The following is a 17,496-nucleotide window of genomic DNA, read 5'->3' as shown; positions in this document are numbered from 1 at the left end:
TCATTCCTTCCACAGAATACCTGGAGCACCTACATGCCTGGCCAGCATGAAGTGCTAGGGGAACTTGGGCTCACATGCCCAGCCTGAGCCTAGACATCGTCATGAGAGGAACACCCACATGTATTAACCAGGGTGAGGATTCTGGTATCTGTGTCTAAGACTAAACTGTCAGAGAGTGAAGCCCTTCCAGGAAACACCCTATTGCTCCCTAGAGAGCCAGGCAAGGACTAGGGGCACTGGGAGTAAAGAATCAGCCTGTTGGGGATGAATGATGGCAAAGAAGGTGAAAATGAGTTAGATTACAAACCTGAGATGGTGGAAAAGTCAGGAATGAAATGTGTAATGCAGGGGAGGTGTCTGTTTTCATCAAAGCCACCTTTAACTTTAAAGCAAGGGTCCCTTTGTTTCCCCTGTACACAATTTCCAAAGGGAAGCCTTTCTATATCAAACAAAAGTAAAGAAGATGGTCAAAGGGTGGAGATTTTTAAATGAGATGCCAACCCTTGCTGGTAAACCTGGTATGTGGGAATGAGTTGAAGACTGCAGATGACAGTGTGACAAGAGCTTCTGTGATCATGGAACAGGTGGAACAAGGCTACTTTGCCTCTCTCTGAGTAGGGAGCTGAGAGACAGAGGCCAGAAGTGGAAATGCTGGGGGAAAGTCCCAGAAGCAGCTCAGAAATAAAAAGCTCTCTTACCTCAATAAAATCGGTCTGTCCTGAGCAGTAAATCTAGGGGGCCATCATCACTCAAGAGTTCCATATAATTAGAAATAGAAACACATCCCCTTACTTTTGAGAGGAAAAACTTCAACACCATTGCTACAAAAATTTGCTATGAGTAGATTTCTCTCTCACAATCACTTGAAGGGGAAGGGAGGAGAGACCATAAACACAACCCCTCTCCCACCCGACCATGAAGGAAGCCTTGGAAAGATCAGGAGTAATCTCCTTTGGGTCTTTAGATGAACTGATATTCCAAACCTACAGAGAAACTGTTGTTGACCACACTCCATAAAACCCATCTATCTCCATCCCACCACAAACACACAGAAAAACTCGGTTTTCAAGTTTTCCTCTTAGATTTACTTCTTAGATTTATTAGATCAAGATCATCAGGGAAATAGGGATCTTGTGCAGTAACTGAGAACAACACGGTAGGCCATGTTTTTCATAGATAGCACAAGTGAAATGGTGTGGCAAAAATACTGGATCAAGGTAGCAGCATGAGGGATTCCTCCCCAACCCACCTCTTCACCCAACCACCTCCTCAAAAATCTTCTTTGGCTAAAAGGCATTGCCTACCCTCTCCCTTGCCCTGTGAACAGGCAGCTGGTGGTTCACACTGTGATATGTGCACCTATCATGCTGTGGCAAAATAGAACTATGGAAAATCAAAGTCATTTACTTCTGAAACTGAGAAAATACTGGGCTTTTCTATATACTACTAAATTCTTTCTATATAATACTGAATCCTTCTAGACTGTTACTAAAACTTCCCCAAAAGGATTATAGGCTCCTGAAGAGAACCAATGGTTAGGCACCAGCCTTGAAGTGGTATTAATGATCCCTGAGAACTTCGTTGAAACTTTAGATTTTCTTCCCTTAATTAAGGACAAAAAAATGTTCCTGTTTATATGCCATAATATAGGTACTCATAAAAGTTTCTAAAAATGGAGGTCTTCCTTATTTCTTGGTAATTTCAAAGTGTCCTCTGTGACATGTCATGTTATTGTGTGTATTTAGTGACTAATAATTCTACTCATGTCAGAATATTTAGGATGCTTTGTGTACATACAAAGACCAAGAAGTTATGTTTCATTGTATCCCTCATGATGTCTCCAGGAAGCATACTGATAGTATTTTGTTTTTAAGGTATTTTTCTTTGAGTGGTCTCCATTTCCTCTAAGACTTTTTTCTTTTGTACTTTGGCCTTTTCCTTTCATATTGTAGGTCATCTTGTGACCAGTGTCCCTGTGCCATGCACTAATATTTAGGAGTGGGGAAACATAAGGATAACCTGGAGATCCAGAAACATAAGCAGTGATTTTCAAGTGTATACATTCCTGAAGGGCAATTAACATTTCTTGTGAGTTTCATCTACCCCAGTTGCTTTCCTGTCTTCACTAGCAGAACTGGAACATTTCACATTTCAGCTATATAACATGCAATGCACAAAGTATTTGCTTAAGTGACTTCTGTATATTCAGAGAACAAAGGTCTGTCAGAGTGTAAACTCTATGGACTCCAGGAGCAAGAAAGCTTCTCTGAAATTCTAGGAGTAGCCTGCCATCTGACTGGATGGAGAAGTGTCTGAAAGGTTGTAACCTCAGAGTTTTCTTGGACACAGACCAATGTAGGTAGGTGTGTCTCCTGACACCATTTGCAGGGCTCTTTTGAGATTATGTGAGACTGATTCAGGCTATTCAGTTTTCAGAGAGCCTCCATTTCAAATATTCTTGTTTGCATCCTCACAACCACAGAAACACCCCAAAAACAATCACCGTGAACTATTACGTAGTTATTAAAATTATGTTTACATGGAATATTTAGTGACATGGGAAAATACTTATGTTCAGTTTAAGGCAAACCACCAGAATAAAAACTACAAACAATGTTACCTCAAGCCTGTGAAATTACCTCAAGAATGAAGTAAAGAAATGACCCCTCCCCCCAAATCTCATGCCGTTAAAAAGAGTCACTAAATAATATGCATAGAATGAGTTCAGTTTGTTTAAAAAGAAAATGTACACATATGGGTCTATATGTAAATGCACCAAAAAAATGAGTAGCTTAATGCACCCCCATGGTTAACAGTTATTTACCTCCTGAGGAGGATCAGAGCTGTGGGGTTCATCAGGATGTTCTTGGCTAAAACTAACAGAAAACCAAACTTGATCTGCTTTAAGTAGCCAGGAAGTTTTCAGGATGTTACAAATGTGCCAAAGCAGAGACTTCTCATTGGGTAATTCAGATGGTCAAGGACATAGTGGAGGTTCCATTTTTCATCTCTGCATATTCTGGTGGCTTATCTGGGATCTCACCCAGCTTGCTGTGGTTCTCCACTTACTTGCATGATGTGTTCAGGAGAAGAAAAAACCTGGGGCCCTTGTCTCCTCTTAAAGGCTTGGGAAGCAGCCCAATTATCTACCCTCATGTTTTATTGAAGAGGGCAAGGTCCTATGGCAGAGGCAGCAGGCCCACGAGGGTTGCTTGAACAATCAGGATTTACTTTGAGACATGTGGAGGAGGGTGGACTCCTGAGCAAAGTTAAGTTTCCATCAGGCAGAAAAAGAAGGCTGACTACTGGGGAGGCCAGAGAGGGTAAAGGAGACCTTTTTCCTTTTATTAGAAATGGTTCAGCATTATTAAAGTTTTCACAAGATTATACTCATTTTTTAAAGTCTGGCATAAAAGACATTTGAATGTATAGAAAAAGGACTTAAGGGAACTAGACCTTGAGATTGTGGGAAATATTCATTTTCCTCATTCTTTTCTGTATTTTCCAAAAATTAACTATACTTTTATAACAGAAAAGTAATAATTTAAAAAATGTTCTCCATTTCAGCCCAGGCTGGTGTGGCTCAGTGGATTGAACACTAGCCTGTGAAGCAAAGGATCACTGGTTTGATTCCCAGTCAGGGCACATGCCTCGATTGTGGACCAAGTCCCCCAGTAGGGGACATGTGAGGGGCAACCACACATTGACGTTTCTTTCCCTGTCTTCCTCCCTTCTCCTCTGTATAAAAGTAAATAAATAAAATCTTTAAAAAAAATGTTCTCTAGTTCTCAATATTTTTACCTTCAAGAGGGAAAAATAACCCCCCTGAAATTGTGCAGTGCCATTTTTGGTTCAGAAGAGTCTGGAAGAATCATGCTGCTCAGCTGTGTCACCTGCCTATGTTTCTACTGGCTTGTGTCTACCAGAGTACAATGATTTTCAATGAACTGGGAGCATAAATAATCCTCCAAAGGCCTTCAGCAAAGTAGCAAAGGCCACATAGTTGTGTCCCTGGTCCCATTACCACCCTCTTGCCCTGACACTGCTCTGAGCTTCATCTCGGGGACTCAAAGCTCCATGCCCCCTTTCCCTCCCTTGTTATCACACCCCCATGCCTGCCTTGTCACCAGTCATTCCTCCATTTTTCCTTTACTCACTCACATCCAGTTGCCTTGGCTTTCAAGGTTTATTTGGGGATGGGATGCATGGACCAGGAGTGGCAGCAGGGAAATCTCCTTTGCAAATAATAAACTCTCTTTCTCTCTCTCTCTCCCTGTCTCTCTCTCTCTCTCTCTATATATATATATATATATATATATATATACACACATACATATGCACACGTATGTGTATATATATATATATATATATACATTTATATAACATATATATAACAGAACTCTAATATAAGAAATCTTGACAATTATTTTAAGGGCCACTCAGATTAGCCTTCTTAACATCAGGGTGAAGAAGACCACTGCCTACAGCACCCATCCTTCCCAGATGTCAGGGAGAAACAATCATCTCAGGGCATGAAGTACAAAATGTCCCTGATGAGTTCCAACACACCTGACACTAGTTTCAGGTAACTGATGTTAAACTGAAAAGGACTAATTGGTGGCTTTTATCCTTAAAAGTGCCCTTTGGGAGAACGTACCAATGCCCCTCAGAAAGGAGAGGTGCCTGCTCTGCCCTCTGCATCATACTTTTAAGGAATGCCTGATTGCCACAACTACCAGTTGGCCTTGATCAACAGAACCTACAGGTTATGTATCAGGAACAGACTCAGGTAAACATACAATCAGCAAGGGTCTCACCAAGGCTAACCAGAAGTCATGGCACTGCAGAAGAGTGGAGGATGTGTATGCTCTTGAGAATAATTCTAATTTGCATCTAATTAACTTCCACAGCTGCCAGACCTCTAGCCCTAGCTCTGTTGTCTCTTGCTGGCCTTAGTTTTGTTGATTAACCATATTGAATTTGTAAACTGGTGAACTACACAGAAAAATATCTTAGGAACCTTTTCTTCCTACTTACCTACCAGCAAGTCAAGCATTATTCACACTGTATTTCTTAGCAGGACACTGAGGCTCAGAGAAGTTATATAAGTTGCTCCAGTCACACAGTAGCTGAGTCACAAAGATATCCTTTCAAAAAAGACTAGAGGTCTTAGTCAGCAGTGTGGGAGTCTGATCTGAAAGTCCCCTTTTCTGGGCCCCTCCCTGGCCACTGCCCTGTAGAGTGGTATCCCAGGACATCATTTTCAGTCTAGAAAGAATCTCACCCTCTCTTCCTCATCTGTCAGCTCCTTGAAGGCAGGGAGGTCCTACACTCTTGCTTATTCAATTAACTAGGCCTACTGCACAGATAAATGCTCAGGAAACATATGGTGGATTAAATTAAGTATATCCTAGAACCTTGCTAGTGCATTGAAACATCAGAGTCACCTGAGATCTTGTCAGAAATGCAGAATCTGGGGTCCCAACCCAGACCTGCTGAGTCAACATTTGCATTTAACAAGGTCCTTAGGCAACAATATGTACTGTACAGTTAGAGACATGATGGTTGGTACCCTCCAGCTTCTTTAATACACTTTTTTTTTTAGTGTAAAACAGAAACTCTCTTGTTCCTATTTTGAATCATAAAATGGAAACCACACACTGCTTTAGGACCCAAAGAAGTTCAAAGGGTCTCTGGGGGAAGCATCCTCTAAGATCCCTAATCTCAAAGAACTCAGGTGAGAGACAGTAAGTAGTGCTTTAGCTAAAAACTGCATTAGAAAAATCCCCTTTTTAAACATATGTTCACATTTAATAAGTTTATTTAGTGTTCTCAGGTACTATTAGTCATCATCAAACTAGAATTGCTCATAGTTAAGTACCCTATTAACGTCTGGATAACTATTAGTGACAATTCAGCTCATTTCCTACATCAATTTATTGAACATCTATTATGAACAAGGCCTCCCAGGGAGAGATGCTATGGGAATATGAAGGTGGCAGTCCTTGACCTCCCATCTTTGCTACAACAGAATGAAGGTCGAAAACATGTTAATTGAATGTTCCTGTAAGTAAATAATGTATTGAGTATCATTTCCACTGTTTAACTGTAAAACTTAATTAGATGCTTCTATGATGCAGCCAATTTAACCACTGGCATAAAGCAGCCAATTCTGAGTCAATTCAATACCTCACAATCTGACCTCTCCTGGGGAAATGTATAGCTGTTCATGGGATTAGTACAGGACAATTTGTGTCCTGGATCACAACAGAAAACTGACTTTTCATGTAAAGAACAAAATACACACTTGTTTTAAAAATTAGGAAAAAGGACTTAGCTCTTTGAGTTCTTAAGGTGCAAACACCAAGACTGAAAAAATTAACATAGATATGGCAACATAAAAATGTATAAACATGTATTATTATTTTAATCTGAAAAAATGATTAATTTTGAATTTAAAACTTAAAAACAAGTGGCAACATTAAAAGCCAGCCACAAAGATTACCAAGAATTAAGATTGTTCAAAAAATAAAAATAAATATCAACTTCATAACAATTACTCATTAGGTGATATGGGTCATTTTTTTTACCATTTTTATTGAATTTTATAATTTTTATTATAAAACAGCTGGGAATGGGGGGGAGCCCAAACTCTTATAAAAACCAAATAAGCTTTAAAAAATGTTATTTTTCACACAAAGGTAAATTAATTTTAGTCACCATCTGAACACTCTCCTATGAGGAAGTTTTTTCATCACACTAATTAGTGAAGCCTCACTTGGTTCTTTTCATGGCTTGTCTAACTCTTTGGGGGTTAACATTTTATTAATAACATATTTCCTCCAGAATGTATTCCCTTCTTTCACTTCCACAGGAGCCACTCTGGGGAGTAATGACAATAACACTAATTATATATCCCATACAGAGGGACAGATCAGCAAATAAATAGAGGTATCCATTTCCAAGAAAAAAAATGACTAAAAGTAGCACATTTACAATTCTTCTAAGCCACACTCCACATCTCTCTGTGAGATGAAAGACAATTATTCAATGTCTTTATGTTGTACACTTTATTTTTAACTAAATCTTTAAGCAGACTGCTGAGACATGCCAATACTTTTATGGGTCTTGGTTTAGTTATGAAAAATGAAGCACTGATTTATTTATTTATTTATTTATTTATTTATTTATTTATTTATGCTTTTTGCAAACAGCAAGCCAAGTCAGAATGGCCCTGTTAAACGTTATATTTATTTTGAGGTTACTTTAAAATACACTTTGGGGTTATTCGGGGCAAACTTTTTCTGTAAGGAAATCTTAGCAGTAGACAGAGCCTCCCAAGGAAGGGAGTCTATTTTAATGCAAGCCAGGATTAGTAGGTCAATTCACTGGTCAGGGACTAAGAGTGAGATAGACAGAGATGGATGGTGAACTTTGCCAGGAACTACTTTAGAGCTAGTAATTGTCTGGGAAGTCCAAACAGGACAAAAGGGAAAACCAAAACAACACCCTCCTATTAAGAAAAAGAAGATTACAGTTCTAAACGATCAAGAATGACCAGTACTTCTCTAAGTTAACTTAAGAACTACTCATTTTGTCACCTGTAAAGATACAGGCCAACCAATTTAATGAATTTGCGGCCGAGTAACAAAGCTGCGGATATTAAAGACTAAACGCGCGGAACTCTAGCCTCTGGGCTTCTAACACCTGTTGAAATCCAGGGCTTCTAACTTGAGAAATAAAAGCCTCAAGTATACAACTTTGGGAGTTTTTAGACTTTCTGGAAGAGCATGTGTATTTTTAAGGTTTCCATCCTGCTTAAATCAACAACACTGGTTACTAATTACTTATGAATCAAAGAGCTAAAAACAAACTTTCTTACCTTGAGCAGTTTAAAGAGTGGCAGAGGACCAGGATTTGGTTTTCACTTAGCCCGTTGGTACAGGTCCCTAATACCAGGTTACCGAACTTGCGCTGTTCTTTAGAAAGGTCAAAGGTGAGCCTCCTTACTCGCTTGGGGAAGGGAGCACACCTCCCAACAAAACGATACGCTGGCATCTAACCTGAGGAGCTCCGGGTGGCAAGACTACGCCTGGAGCCAGGCTACGCTCCTTCTAAGCGACCAGGGAGGAGCCTTGGCACCCAACCCACCCAGAACCAATTCGGACTGAGCGACCTAGAGAAACTGCTGGAAGCGCACGCCCCACTCACTGTGTGTGCTCAGCTACCCACGCTTTGGAAAGGCGCACAAGGCGACCCAGGGAGCCAGTGAGTCACCCTCAAGGCTGCGCCCAGCGCACGGCCTCCATCCATTCGGACAGTACTCCTTTGAGCACCTTCAAATACTGAAGATCGGGATGCCTCGTCCCCTGCCTCCTACAGTGACTCGCACACGCATCCCACCAGCCCCGCCACCGCCGCATAACTAAAGTCCAGGCGGCGGGACTCGGCTGTAAGGGCCCACTTCTCAGCGCCCCTCTCGGACCGGGGAGTCTACTGCACCAGCGAACAGACAACCGAGTCCGCAAGCCCGAGCACACGTCCTCCCGCTCTGGGTCAGTCGAGGCCCTTGGCGCTGCCCCTTACCTTGGAGCTGGGTGGGGTGGCCCCCGAGAGCCGGGCGCGTACTGAGCTGGAGAGACGCACCTCCCGCCACCGCAGCCGGGAGCCGGAGCTGGAGCAGGAGCGGAGAGCTGCTCTTGGGCGGCGGCGGGAGGTACAGCTCTAGCCGCCGCCGCTGGTGCTGCGGAGGCCTCGGGGTCTTGGAGCTAGGCAGCTGCCGATCCCGCAGCGATCCCGCAGCGTCGCCGCGCTAGTCCTTCTGCTCCTGAGGGAGGGAGGCTGCTCACGCGGCAAAGAGAACCACAACTGCCCCTTCCTCCTCCCCTCCCCCTCCCTTGCCCCCTCCCCTCCTCCTCCTCTTCCCTCACCTCTTCCCTCTCCTCCTCCAGCTCCTCCTTCCCCTTCCCTCCGGTCCGTTGCTGCCACCCAGTAAGAGAAACCCTCCCTGCACTCCAATGAGCAGACGGACCCTGGACCTCAGCTTCCCAGGCTCTCAAACCCCGCACCCCGCAGCCTGATTGCCTTTTCTAAGCTGGCCGAGATGCGCGGCAGAGTCCGGCCTGGGGAGAGGGACAGAGGAGTGGTGTTGGGGGGGCGTGCTTATAGATGAACTTGGCTGAGAGGGGACCCTAGGGGTTGCGTGGCTGCCAGCCGAGGTCCTGCTCCTTTTGCCGCTGAGAGTAGCAAGGAATCTTCGTCCACTGCCCAGTGCAAACCCTCGCCTGGCCCGCTGCCAACCTGCGGTCCTGTGCGTTGGGGGAGATTACGTGACTGTCCTCTCCTGCACTCCGTGCACGTCTATGAACATGGCCCGGGGTAGGTCACAGGGCGAGTCTCCTCGCGGATAACTGTGATCTCTTAAGCAGGGGAAAGAAGGAAAGGGGGCAGGTGGGGCATAGGAGTCAGGGACACTGGTGATAACTGTTCTGGGAGGATCACAACGGCTACTGGGGAGGCATGATTGGTGTTTCTCCCAAGGCGAACACAGCCAGTCCAGAAAATGGGTCAAGGATCCTTTCCGACCCGGCTTTGTGCTCCCCTCCCCGGCAAAGGCACGTGGGGCCTTGGCCAGCAGCACACACAGGAGCTTTACTCTTCCTCTCCCTCCCCTCCCTCGCAGCTCTCTTCTCCAGTACAGGAAATGTTCCACTGACCTACATATTTTTCCAAACATACGTGACCTTTTTTCCTCTCTGTGGGAGGAGACAGGCGAGAATCCAAGAAGAGAAGAAGCTAGAGCGATGAGCTCGGGGAAAACATAGAGGCTTTCACCAAGGCTCCCGCAAACACCGAAAAGAGATGCAGTCTCCTAGAGCACAGAGCCGCTGTTTGATGCTCTTCGAGGCTTTGAGATCAACATTGGTGATAGAGCAAGACCCTGCACTCCCTGACACCTGGGACTGTGAGGGGTTTGTCCTAGGCTCGCAGACTCCACCCTGGGTGTTGGAGTTTTCACCTCATGGAGGCTCCTGGGGAGAAGCCCAAAAGAAGGGAGAAGTCTCCCGCCCTCAGGAAGTCACCCCTTCCCTGACATCACTCAGCTACAGTGTCTGGCACTGCCCTCTGAGCCCAGCGGCCCTTTTGGGATGTTCCTGAGTCCCTCAGACATTCTGGCAGGGACTCCCGTTTAGGTGTCCAGTAGGAATCTCCTAGGGCCTTTTCCTCTTGACACCAGCTGGAGCAATGAACTGGGGGTCACCCCTCACCAAAGCAAGGTTCTAGGGCCCTTGCTTTATCCTTTCCCTTCTGGAGTTCAAGAAAAGCCCTCTCCTGCGTACATTTGACCAACAGCACCTTATTTGGGCATGCAACCCCACACCATCATTGAGATAAAAATTCTCATACAGAAACCACCTCCCCCAAAGTAGGTCATTCTCTTTTTGTCTAATTTTCATTCTGAAAAATAGTCAACTGTCAGAAGGCTTTTCAAGAAGGAAGGAGGCATTTGGCACATTCTGATTTTGAAGTGTGTTCCTTTCCAACAGGAGGAAATTTTTTGGATGTATTTTATTTTGCTTCCTTTCTCTATTTACTCTTTTTCCTTCAGGCAAACAGGTTTTACCATGCCCTTAAAGTGTGGCCATGACTAATATCTACTAAAGAATAAAGTTGTGTGCTTTTAACCAGATTTAATGCAGAATTTAAAGCCACCTCCCTTCCTTTCTTGCTTTGAAACAAATTCCAACTCCCTCCTTCCTTTTTGGAATGAATTGAACAATGTTCAATGATCTTTTAGGAAATAAATGGTCTACAATAATAACACTTTAAATAATTCTCTAGTGCAACATGTATTTTTGCTATGATTTGTTTTTAACTGTGACACAGTAGGATATCCTGCTAAATGTGTTCTTTCTGCCTTTTAATTATGGATTTCATGTATATATAGTTACACTTTTTGCAGACTCTATCCCATCTCCTAGTGTTAATCTCACTGGGTCAGGAGACCTGCTTGACCATAAGACAGAGTGGAGTCCACAGCACAGAATCTAATCAGGACTAGAGCACAACAGGGTCCCCAGAAGAATGTGTGCTTTCTCCAAAATGTAGGGGAGAGTTGAAGAGGCAAGTTTACTTTCTATTCATTCTGTGCATTTGATTGTTCCTTTCATTGGCATTTGTTAAAGGCTGGTCATGAATCAGGCTGAGCTGAGCCTATGAAAATCAAGGGAAACTTCACAGAATTTTCTTTCAAGAAAGGTTTACAATGTAGAGGACAGGAAAAAGATGAGGCCAAATAGGGCTAGTGCCAGAAGACAGCGTGCTGTGTGAATTCGAAGGAATTAGGATGGGCTTCTCAGAGGAGATGACATTGGTGCTAGCATTTACATGAAACCGATGACAAAGTCAAACTAAATCACAATCTATACATTATTAAAAATGTGCAGCATAGCCCTGGCTGGTGTAGCTCAGTGGATTGAGCGCGGGCCTGCGAACCACACAATCGCGGTTCGATTCCCAGTCAGGGCACATGCCTGGGTTGCAGGCCGGTTCCCTGCAGGCCAGTTCCCAGCAGGGGATGCACGAAAGGCAACCATACATTGATGTTTCTCTCCCTCTCTCCTTCCCCCCTTCCCCTCTAAAGATAAATAAATTAAATCTTTAAAAAAAAATGTGCAGCATAGAGCAAAGGAACCATTTCAAAACTACCTTGCCAATTTGGGTAAGTTCTCAAGTCTCATGTAATTAGTCCATTTAAAGAATATTGGTTTATTAATTGAATACTGCAGTGATGTACCCAGGTACCCCAGATACTTTTCAAAGAATCAAAATTTATGGAACAGAGAATCAAAATGTTTAGTTGTAGTCATTTATATCAAACTTTGAAGACATCAGTGGAACAACTCATGGTTTTTGCATTCTAATTGGATATTCTTTTTCATCAGAAGAGTTGAATCTGTGGCATGTCTTAATTTAACACATTTATCTAATTAAGGTAGAACACATGGTAGAACACAAAACAAGCCTAGACAAATTCAAGAAAACTGAAATCATATCAAGCATATTCTCTGACTATAAGGGACTGAAACTAGAAACCAACCTCAAGGAAAAAATTAAAAAATACTCAAACTCATGGAGATTAAATAGCATGCTATTAAACAATGAATTGGTTAATAATGAGATTAAGGAAGAAATCAAAATGTTTCTGGAAACAAATGAAAGTGAACACATAACAGTTCAAAACTTATGGGACACAGGAAAGGGAGTCCTGAGAGGAAAATTCATAGCAATACATACCTACCTAAAAGATAGAAACATTTCAAATAAACAACCCTAAATCTACAAGAACTGGAGGAACAACAAAAAACAAAGACCAGAGAGAAGAGAAGGAAGCAAATAACCAGATCAGATAAGAATTAAACAACATAGAGACTAAAAGAACAATTCAAAGGATCGATAAATCTAGGGGCTGATTCTTTGAAAAGAGAAATAAAATCAACAAGCCTGTAATCAGACTTAGCAAGTAAAAAAAAAGAGAAAGAACTCAAACACAACCAGAAATGAAAGAGGAGAGATTACAACTGATACTACAGAAATACAAAGAATTGTAAGAAATTACTGTGAACAGATATATGCCAAGAAATTTGAAAGCCTGAATGAAATGGACAAATTTCTAGAAAAATATAATCTTCCAAAACTCAATAAAGAAGAAGTAAAAAACCTGAACAGACCAATAATAACTGGTTAAATTGAAGCAGTAATCAAAAGGTCCCAGCACACAAAAGCCCTGAACCAATTTTACAAAACATTTTAGGAAGAGCTAAGCCATATCCTTCACAGGCTATTCCAAAAAAAAACCAAGAAGAGGGAAGACTCACAAACTCTTTTTATGAAGCCAGCATCATCCTAATCTCCAAACCAGATAAAGATACAACAAAGAAAGAAAACTATAGGTGAATATTGCTGATGAACCTAGATGTTAAAATCCTCAACAAAATACTGGTAAACCACATGCAGCAATACATTGAAAAGACCATACACCATGATCAAGTGGGGTTCATCCCAGGGATACAAGGATGGCACAATATCTGAAAATCAATAAACATAATACATCACACAAACAAAAGGAAAGACAAAAATCACATGATTATATGAATAGATGTGGAAAAAGCTTTTGATAAGGTACAGTACCCATTTATGATAAAAACACTCAGAAAAGTGTGAATAGAGGGAGCATTCCTTAACATAATAAAGGCCATATATGAGAGACCTACAGCCAACATCATACTTGATGGGCAAAAACTTAAAGCTTTCCCACCAAGATCAGGAAGAGACAAGGATGTCCACCCTCACATCTCCTATTCAACATAGTATTGGAAGTCCTAGCCACAGTGATCAGACAAGAAAAAGAAATAAAAGGTATCCAAATTGGAAAGGAGGAAGCAGAACTATTATTTTTTGTGGATGACAAGAAAGTGTACATTAAAGTCCTATAGACTCCACCAAAAAAAAATACTCAACCTAATAAGTGAATTTTGCCAAACAGTGGGATACAAAGTCAATATTCAGAAATTAAAGGCATTTCTGTACACCAACAATGAAATATCAGAAACAGAAGTCAGGAAAAATCCCATTTGGTATACAAACATGAAAAATAAAGTACCTAGGAAAAACTTAACAATGGAGGTAAAAGACCTGTGCTCAGAAAATTATGCAACACTGTAGAAAGAAATTAAGGAAGACACAAATAAATGGAAGCATATACCATATTCATGGATTGGAATAATTAACATCATCAAAATGTCCATACTATGGAAAGCAATTTATAGATTCAGTGCAATCCCTATTAAATGCCAATGACACAGATATAGAACAAACATTTCAAAAATGTAAATGGAACTATAAATGACCCTAAATGGCTGCAGCAATTTTGAGAAAGAAAAACAAAGTAGGAGGGATCAAAATACCTGACATCAAACTATATTACGAGGTCACTATAATCAAAACAGTCTGGTACTGGTATAAGAACAGACACATAGACCAATAGAAAAGAATAGAGAGCCCAGGAATAAACTTAAATCTCTATGGTAAATTAATATTATGCAAAAGAGGCAGAAGCATAAAACAGAATAAAAATAGCCTCTTCAACAAATGGTGCTGGGACATCTGGAGAGGTACATGTAAAAAAATGAAACTTGACCACCAACTCACATCATACACAAAAATAAACTCAAGATGGATAAAGACTTGAATATAAGTTGCAGCAAGCACCATAAAAGTCCTAAAGGGGAACACAGGCAGGAAAATTTCAGGTATTCCATGCAGCAATATTTTCACTAATATGTCCCCTAGAGCAAGGGGCATAAAGGAAAAAATAAACAAATGAGATCTCACCAAAATAAAAAGCTTATTCACATCAGAAAAAACATCAGCAAAATGAAAAGAGAACCAACCATATGGGAAAATATATTTGCCAATGATATCTCAGACAAGGGTTTGAGCTCCAAAATATATTAATAACTCACATGACTCACACCCAGAAGACAAACAGTCCAATTAAGAAATGGGCAAAGTACCTGAACAGACACTTCTCCAAGAAAGATGTACAAAGGGCCCAGAGACATTTGAAAAGCTACGCAACATCACTAGCCATCAAATAGATGCAAATTAAAACCACAGTGAGATACCACTTCACACCAGTCAGAATGGCCATCATAAACAAACTAACAAGTAACAAGTGATGGAGAGGATGTTGAGAAAAGGGAACCCTAGTGCATTGTTGGTGGGAATCCAGACTGGTGCAGCCACTGTGAAAAACAGTATGTAATTTTCTCAAAAACTAAAAATGGAATTGCCTTTTGACCCAGCATTTCCACTGCTGGTCTTATACCCTAAGAATCTTGAAACACCAGTTCAGAAGAACCTATGCACCCCAATGTTCATAGCAGCACAACTTACAATAACCAAGTTTTGGAAGCAGCCTAACTGCCCATCAGTAAATGAGTGGATCTAAACACGGTGGTACATTTACACAATGGAATACTACATAGCAGAGAGAGTGAAGGAGCTCCTACCTCTCACAACAGCATGGATGGGTCTGGAGAGCATTATGGTAAGTGAAATAAGCCAGATGGTAAAAGACAAATACCATATGATCTCACATATGATTGGAACTTAATCAACAAACCAAACATCAAGCAAAAAATAATCGGAGACATTGAAATAAAGAACAAGCTGACAGTAACCAGAGGGGAAGGGGGAAGGGATAATGGGAGGGAGGGAAAGGGTCATCAAGGAACCCTTGATGTATAAAGAACACAGGGAGAAAGCCAAAGGCAAGTAAGATGAGGGTGGGAGGTGGTAATGGGTGTGGTTGGGGGAAGTGGTGCAAGGAAAATGGAGACAAGCAAGGAAAATGGAGACAAGTGTACTTGAATTGGTTGAAATGGTTGAACAACAATAAAAAATATCTAATTAAATTCTCAAAATATGTACACTATAGGTGTCCATAAATGGTGTGCATACAAGCAAGAATTTGGGGACTAATACAATAATTACAGCACTAGCTGTAACCCACATTAAGGCTTGGGACCCTGATTAACTATGTATAATCAGTGTATTAAACTCATCTTAGAATATACAACAAGGACAGTGTTCTATGCTGGACAATATTATCACAGTTTTTATGAGAGATCATAAAGATTGAAGGGCCTTCTTTTTTTTATGTGAATGTCCAAAAGCCCATCTGTAGATTCTTACCTCTTAGCAGTTTCACATCAAAATTAAAAAAGAAAATTAAAACACAATACCACACATCATTAAGTAGAATAACATACTAAGAAGGAAAACTGTTGCAACCTAGGCAGAAGGGGAAGTTATATCAGTATAAGGATGAAGAAGAGGCCTCAAAGACCAGTAACTGGAGACTGAATGACTCAGAGGCCAGGGCTTATGCACACCTATAGAAGAAAGACTTAAGAATTTCCACCCTGTGTTTGAAACATTAAGGTTAGAACTTGAATGCTTTGGTTGTGCAGGAGCTTCAGAATAAAGTGCAGGATAGTGATTTGTTCTCCGTAATAGGCTCTTTTCAGCTTGAAGATGCTACCAGAAGACATACATGGCCTCCTTCAGCTTGCCTGGTAGAGTTAAGACTTGACTGACATTTGTACCTATTAGATCATGTGGTTGGCAAACTGAAGAATGAAGTAAAATTTCCTTACAAAGCCGATGAGGCAGGCCCCAGGAAGAAAATCTGTGGGATCCTGGAAGTGACAAAGCCCCAAAGCCTCAGCTAATCCCCACTAGATAATTGCAGTGCTTCTGAGGACCACAGTAGGAAATGGTACATGCATATACACATGCTTGCAAATACACAGTACACATACACACATTTGAAAAAAAGGCGGTAAGACTATTGACAATATGGACCCTTGAGAATCTTCCCTTATAGTTAAGCCCCTTGAGGAGGAACATTTATGTACATTTTCTGTAATAATAAAACTTGATTTTAGGTCCCATTTATTATTTAAACAAGTAGTCTTTATTTTTTAGAGCAGTAGCAGGTTCACAAAAAAATTGACTAGAAAGTACTGAATTCTTATACTGACTTTTCACTCCAACCTTCCCCACTGTCAACACCCCCCACCAGTGTGGTATTGATACATTTGTTACAACCAATGAGCCTAAATTGAACCATCATTATCATCCAAAGTCCATGGTTTACATTAGAATACACCCTTGGTATTGTACATTTAATGGGTTGGGACAAATGTATGACTTGTATCTACAATTACAGTATCATACAGAGTAGTTTCACTCCCCGGGAAATCCATTGTGCTCTCCCATTTATCTCTCCTTCCCCAGTAATCCCTGATTTTTTTACTACCTCCACAGTTTTGTCTTTTGCAGAATGCCATGTAATTGGAAACACACAGTATATAGAATTTCAGATTGGTTTATTTCACTTAGCAAAATGCATTTGTTTTCTCCATGTCTTTTCATGGCTTAATAGATCATTTTTAATAGTACTGAATGCTATTCCTTTGTCTAAGCAAGAACATTTTTAAAATTATATTTCAGTAAATAATATTTGTAGTAATAAAAGGTAACATTTATTTAATACTTATGTGCCATATATTTACATTACCTCATTTTTCATCATAAGTCCCTGTAAAAAAAGTGATTATGAGTTCCAGGTGACAGATAAGAAATCTGACTTAGGCTCAAGGTACCCTCAGTTTCTTGGCAAATATGTGGCAGAACAGGGCTGATCCGGATCCATGACTGCTGGGCCCAGGCTCCCTCCACCAGATCCAGACTCACTATGTTGGATGCCAACACAAAGATATTCATGGCATCACTCAATATTCATAAGATCTCAGTTGGAAAACTGATGCCAAAGCATACATGTGCTGCTAAGTCTCTGCAATTTCTTGTCTCTGTTCTTTTGTTCTCATCTCAATACATAGGTTATTAATATCTTTACTCCCTTCT

General features: G+C 41.2%; 1 protein-coding gene across 1 annotated transcript in view; it reads right to left on the bottom strand.

Annotated features, from left to right (window-relative positions):
* The window catches only part of NPAS2 (neuronal PAS domain protein 2), a 181,451-nt gene extending 172,814 nt beyond the window's left edge, over nucleotides 1–8,637 (bottom strand). Inside the window, exon 1 of the mRNA XM_053664530.1 lies at nucleotides 8,587–8,637. The gene's annotated coding sequence lies outside the window, so the exon portion shown is untranslated. The remainder of the gene's footprint in view (nucleotides 1–8,586) is intronic.
* Between the last annotated feature and the right edge of the window lie 8,859 nt (nucleotides 8,638–17,496).

The sequence above is a fragment of the Artibeus jamaicensis genome, unplaced genomic scaffold (assembly GCF_021234435.1).
Source record: "Artibeus jamaicensis isolate MK-2021 breed Jamaican fruit bat unplaced genomic scaffold, CSHL_Jam_final contig_384, whole genome shotgun sequence".
NCBI lineage: Eukaryota > Metazoa > Chordata > Mammalia > Chiroptera > Phyllostomidae > Artibeus > Artibeus jamaicensis.
Note: the sequence above shows the minus strand (reverse complement) of the source record. Positions and strands in the feature narration are given on the sequence as shown.